Source organism: Saccostrea cucullata, unplaced genomic scaffold (genome assembly GCF_032062105.1).
Source record: "Saccostrea cucullata isolate Sc308-1 unplaced genomic scaffold, CSIRO_AGI_Scuc_v1 ctg2339, whole genome shotgun sequence".
NCBI lineage: Eukaryota > Metazoa > Mollusca > Bivalvia > Ostreida > Ostreidae > Saccostrea > Saccostrea cuccullata.
Window position 1 is genome coordinate 63,904 of NW_026920897.1, and position 6,541 is coordinate 70,444.

The window sequence follows — 6,541 nt, forward strand, 5'->3', positions numbered from 1 at the left end:
TTTTTCCTTGCTTGATACAAGTACATGTAGTTAATAAATATTTCAAGTTTCTCAGGTTGTTCACACACTTGTACTAACAGAAATACCCTTATCTTAATGTAGCACCCAAAAGTTGCTTTCATTAATTTCAAGACCTTATAAGATACTCCACCAGGTTTGCTGAAGTTAAGGAATAACACAAGATCAGAAACTTCTGTTTTAATTTATAAAGGTGAGGATATATACACTGAAGAGGCTATGATGCGTCGTCCAAAACAATGAGAACTTCCTATCTATTCTATTACAAGTACATAAACACAGCTAGTACTAGTATTCCATATAGAGAAACTGATTAAATCACTTAGATATGTCTACTCCTTTAAAAAATCAAGATATTACAAAGATGAAGGTAATTTAAAATCTTCTTCTCAAGAACCACTGGGCCTGAAAATATTATTTGAAAGCAGATTGTGCTGGTGTAGATTGTAAATTGTTGACATTATGATAACCAGGGGTAGGGTGAGGCCACAATAGGGAATCAAAATTTAATATTGAATGATATATAAAAAAAATCTTTAAAAATCTTCTCCTCTCAAGAACCACGGGGTCAAAAAAGATAAAATGTATGTGAAAGTATCTGAGGACAGTGTAAGTTCTAAAGTGTCAAATCATGACCCTAGGGAGTAGGGTGGGACCACAATGGGAAATCCAACTTGAAATGTATAGAAAACATCTTTATAAAATTTCTTCTCTAGATCCATAGAATCAGAACAGCTGAAAGTTATATGAAAGCAATCTGGGGTAGTGTAGTGACTCCCAGGGGTAGGAGGGGGCCCCATAATAGTATTACAATGAAGAAACAGCATAATCAGTTACTCATGTGAGCGTTACGGCCCATGGGCCTTTTGCTTGAAATTAAATATCTTTTCTAGTCGGAAAGGCCGAGAAGTTGAGATTGATAGTTATTGGTTATTGGCTACTGAACTGGTGTGGAGGACCCTTAAACACCAGAATTAGCAAAAAATCAAAAATGCAAACATGTTAATTATTTTAATTTTTTTTTACATTTACATTATCCATTTTACATATACATAAATCCATATTAATATGTACAAAGCGATTTACAAAGGATTTTAAACGCACACACACATTCATACATTCACTAACACATATAGGATTAAACTGAAATATACGGACAAAAAAATTAAGGCTGATTTTAATCATGAATAACAATTATCAAAAGCACACACAAAGATAAACACCTCTCACTTATATTACATTTTTCAAATGGTTTATTAGACCAAAAAAGTTTGGTTTTTTTATTTTGTAATAAGCAATTAAAATTTAAACTGCTAAAATAACGTCACGGAAAGACATACATGTAAGCGCTTTAGATTTGCTTATCCTGTGAAAGCAGAGTTAAGGAATACTGTACGAAAGGAACTTATAAATTATACGTCAACAAGATCAATTCTTAAGAAAATAAAGGTCAGGTATTAGAAAAAGGATTTAATGAGTGGGCATTGGATTATCCTAGGTTTTTTTTTTTTTTTTTTTTTTTTTTTTAAATTCTTAACGCCATGATTTAACGTAACATTTTATATTATTAAATTTCCACAAGCTACTACCTCTCTCAAAAGAGTTGAACTTAAGTTCTAGAAATACAATGGATCTGATCTAAAGCCAGGTTTTATGGTAAAATTTTCTACTAAGTTGGATAAGCCTTCAGATATCTATACTTATGAATTAATTTTTGGCAAATAAACTCCGAAACGGGTGCACCAGAGTTTTTACTTACTCCTCTAATACTATACTACATACAAGATGATGTCCGTAAACTATATTTAGATTTCACTTGGATAGTAAGTATAGTACATTAAATTGAAAGTCTACTTCAATTTTCTGAAAACAGCCATGTAATAACATCGAAGTGAGTATGGTGGCGTTTCCGGTTGGCGGATCTCAGCTTCTGGCAAATTTTAATGAAACTGACAACAAAGAATCGATTATTTATTTCATAAAATGTTATCAAGTGCTGAATTATTGAATCAAAACTTTATTTTAATAATATAAAAGAAATAAGTTGTGATATCCGATTAAAAAGCGACAAGCGCAAATTATTTTTGCCAACCTCCAATGCAATCCCAATATTGACTGAAGCTTCTAGAACATCATGTTTAGAGTTATCTCCCTTTTACTTTTGTTTTAATCAAATTGATTGTCATTATGAGCAGCCAACAATAGACACTATGACCCATCAATAACAATATAGGAAACTCTGACCCAACAATAAATAAACAATATAGGTAGCTCCCAGCCAACAATAAACAATATGGATAACTCTGACCCAACAATAGTAAACAAGATGGGTAATTCCCACAAACAATGGACAATATGGGTAACTTTGACCCAACAATAGAAAATATGGGTAAACCTGGCCCAACAATAAACAATATGGGTAACTTCGACCCAACAATAAACTATGTAAGTAACTTCAACCAAACAATATAAAATATGAGTAACTCCGACCTAACAATAGTCAATATGGGTAACTCCGACCTAACAATAAACAATATGGGCTACCAGACCCATCGATAAACAATATGGGAACTCTGACCCAACAATGAATAACAGTATGGGTAACTCTGACCCAACAATAGACAATAAGTGTAACTTCGACCCAACAATAAATAAACAATACGGGTAATTCCGACCAAACAATAAACAGTATAGTTAACTCTGACTCAACAATAAACAATACAGGTAACTTCGGCCCAACAATAAACAATACGAGTAACTTCAACCTAACAATAAACTATATAAGTAACTTCGACCCAACAATAACAATGAAGCTTCATAAGACGCAAATTGATTGTCATTATGAGCATTCAACAATAAAACAATATGGGTAAACTGACCCACAGGTACAAATTAAATCTACTTTGTACCAAAACAATATGGTTATACTGACCCACACGTACATATCTACTGTGTACCAAAACAATATGGGTATACCGACCCACAGGTACATATCTACTGTGTACCAAAACAATATGGGTATACCGACCCACAGGTACATATCTACTGTGTACAAAAACAATGAACAATGTGGGTAACTCTGACCAAAAAAGTACATATCTACTGTGTATCAAGCCAATAAACAACATGATTTAATCAAGAAATAATTGTAAATAATGTAATAAACGGGTTATTTGATTAAATACTAGTAGTTTTACAACAAATGGTGCTACATAAATTAAATTTAAATACAATAAAAAATCTATACAAGTAGTTTGGTAAGAACGAACAAAGTATGCTTGGAAATTATCAGAGACATATTGTTGCCAGGAAAGCCACTAATATTTATTAATAGAGGGATTATATTATTAGACAAATATCAAATGTCTATTGGGTTACCATTGTGTTCATTTCATCTGAATGGCAATCTATCAGTGGGGAATGTCAAATGTAGTTAATGGGTTTATGACAAGTGTAACTAGTGCTAATTGTAACGCGGACCGTTACAGATGTTCCCCAAACGCTCCCAACCTATTTTTTGTGCCATATTCCCTGTAAGCTTCATTATATAAGACAAACTCTATGCATTTGAGACTTTAACAACGTTTACCCGGAAGTGTACCAAGTTCATTCAAATTTTAGCATTGCACGCGTGCGCATGTGAATGTATGTGCATTTGGACCATATGATCTTGTCAAATATCTATATATTTTAATATGCTGAATATTAAAGTATTTAATCCAAAAAAATACGCTCATTCAAAGTTTTTTTTTATTTTACTCATTTCACGTGCACGCACGTGCATACATGAGCATGGTGACCATACCTTCTTGTAGAAGTCCATTACATCTATCTATGTTCTAAATCCCACCCCGTTTTGTTGAAAACCAAGGGAGTTATAGCTGTTTAAAGTTTGAGTCAAACAGATTGCAGCGCACGTACATGTACTCGCACGTGTATGCATGTGCATGTGACCATACCTTCTTGTAGAAATCCATTATATCTATCTATGTTCCAAATCCCATTCTGTTTTGTTGAAAACCAAGGGAGTTATAGCTATTTAAAGTTTCAGCCAATCAGATTGCAGCGCACGTGCATACACGTGTTTTTATGATAATTGTTATATATCATGTTGTAGGATATCCTAATGCATTGCTATGTTCAAAATTTCAAAGGATTTTGTCAGACAACAAGAAAGATATTGAGACTTTAGTTTCAGCCAATCAGAGCAAAGCACACGTGCATGCGCGTGAGATCTTGCTATTTTGACCATGTCATCTTGTTTATGCTACAAATATATCCTTATATTATGAGTTTCAAAACATTTCATCAAAAAATAGAAAATTTACGGCAATTTACAATATATTGGTTATTTCACGTGTTGCACGTGCTCGCTCTTGCAAGCATGTGCGCGCAAAATGACATTCGTTTGGCAAATCTACATAACATTCCTACTGACCCTAAAAAGGTTTCACCTAAGACGGATGTGTAGTTTACAAGATCATTCGTGGACAAAATTTTCCCAGGAAGAAGAAAAATAATTATTATAAGAAACAGAGTAAAAACAATATGTTCCTCAACTTCGTTTGGGGAACTTAATTAAGTATAATAAGTACATGCAAAATTTGCATTCGCAATCGCTCTTGGGTGACAACCCTACTCAGACCTAATAATTGGTGATGTCTCCCTTCTAAACAGTCAATAATTGTATATAAGTTAAAATATATGTAGTACATGTACGCTTTTCTTATGACTTTGTCCATTAAAATGTATTTTCTATACTGAGAGCATCGAGAGCAACGAACCCGACGTACAATTTGTACTCTGTAATTAAATTGCTTACAATAAAAGAGAAAACTTACGAATAAGGTATTGTTCAAATACAATTAAAGCTGTAAAGATTTGTGCTTTAATAAATACATTTCATTTCTTTTTTCTAAAAAAAAGTCTTTTGTATCTATTACTCGGCCTATTCACGGAAAGGGGGGGGGGCAAAGCTAATTTTTACACGAGTACTTGGGCTTTCGTTTATGATTATGAACATGGATGTACCTTATTGATATGTAAAAAAGAAACCTTTCTTACATATCGATAACGCACACATATAATTATAAACTAAGACCCAAATACCTGTGAATTTTTACACCCCCCCCCAAAAAAAAATCACTTTATTTGTAAATTGTGTATACATGTATTCGCTGCTTTTATCCTTTATGAAAATGAAATAAGAACATCTAAAGTACAATATCTATAACACTGTATGAGGTTTCACATAAACTTCAATTATATAAATTTTTTTTCAAGTTTTTACAAAAAGTTGGTGGGGATGGTGACGTACATCTACTTCATGCGGAATTTTGAGCAAAGTATTTCTTCCCTCTATAAGCCTGTAGTCTGTCAGTAAAACTTCAATTTACAACTACACTTTTCTGTTGTGAATGGTAACTGTATATAAATTCAATTTCCCGCACTTGCACGGGTGTTTATATCTAGTAAGAATATACCCAAGTCGTCCTTCCTACTGGGATTTTTCCCCGTGTACACATTTTTTGGGGTTCGAGATTCTGAAGTAATCAGCAATATCAAGATCCCTCATAACTTCTATCAGTTTGTCTCTAGCCTTTTTGTTGTTAACATAAGTATAATCATATGTATCAAAATATCAGGGTTCAAAGCAAGCTTTAGATCATCATATGATATAAAACAATCATTATCAAATTCCAAATAGATTTTACGAATTTATTTTTCATTAAAATATAGACAATCAGGATTTTGGACCAAAAACATTAATAAGAGTTACATGTATTCTGTTATCCTCGACTGTAATATCTAGAGCTACTAGATTTCCCTCATATTTTTTTTCTTTATGAATTTTACATTCAAACTTGTTATTAAAAAGGACACTTACACCACGTGAATTGGATCTGATAAACCAAAAAATACATTTATATATATCCCAATTGAGCTTCTATATATGGTTCTAAATCATCAGTAAAATGTGTATCCTGGAAACACAGGATCGATATCACAGAAAGACCATTTTTCTTATAAAAATAAAGGACATCGCTTATGAGGTGTTGCTAGTCCTCGAAAGTTACCGTTGCAATCGTCGCATATGTTTTTTCATCTGTCAACGATTTCAAGCGAAAGATCCGATATAATAAACTTTTTCACACTCAGTCATACTTTCACATCCACCTGTTAATACTCACAAAGAGGCAAATGGTTTTGCATTAAAACAAGCAAAGATTTTTGTATAAAGTATTAAAAAGGATATAGATATCAGAGGATAGTTTAGAATTAAGTACCGGTCAAACAAAAGAAAAATTAGAGAAACCTAAGGTTTGAATGTATATTATAGGATATTTTAAAGCTAGAATATTTTATCGGTGCATTAGGAAATTAATTAGCGAAAATTAATTGAATTTATTTATTCTTCAGTAGAGAATTGTTTACCGTGGTATAAATTTGTAGGAGTAATGAGAAATGAAAAAACAAACGGTTTTTCAAAGTACCTAATTCAGTGTACATGTAGTACTGGAAG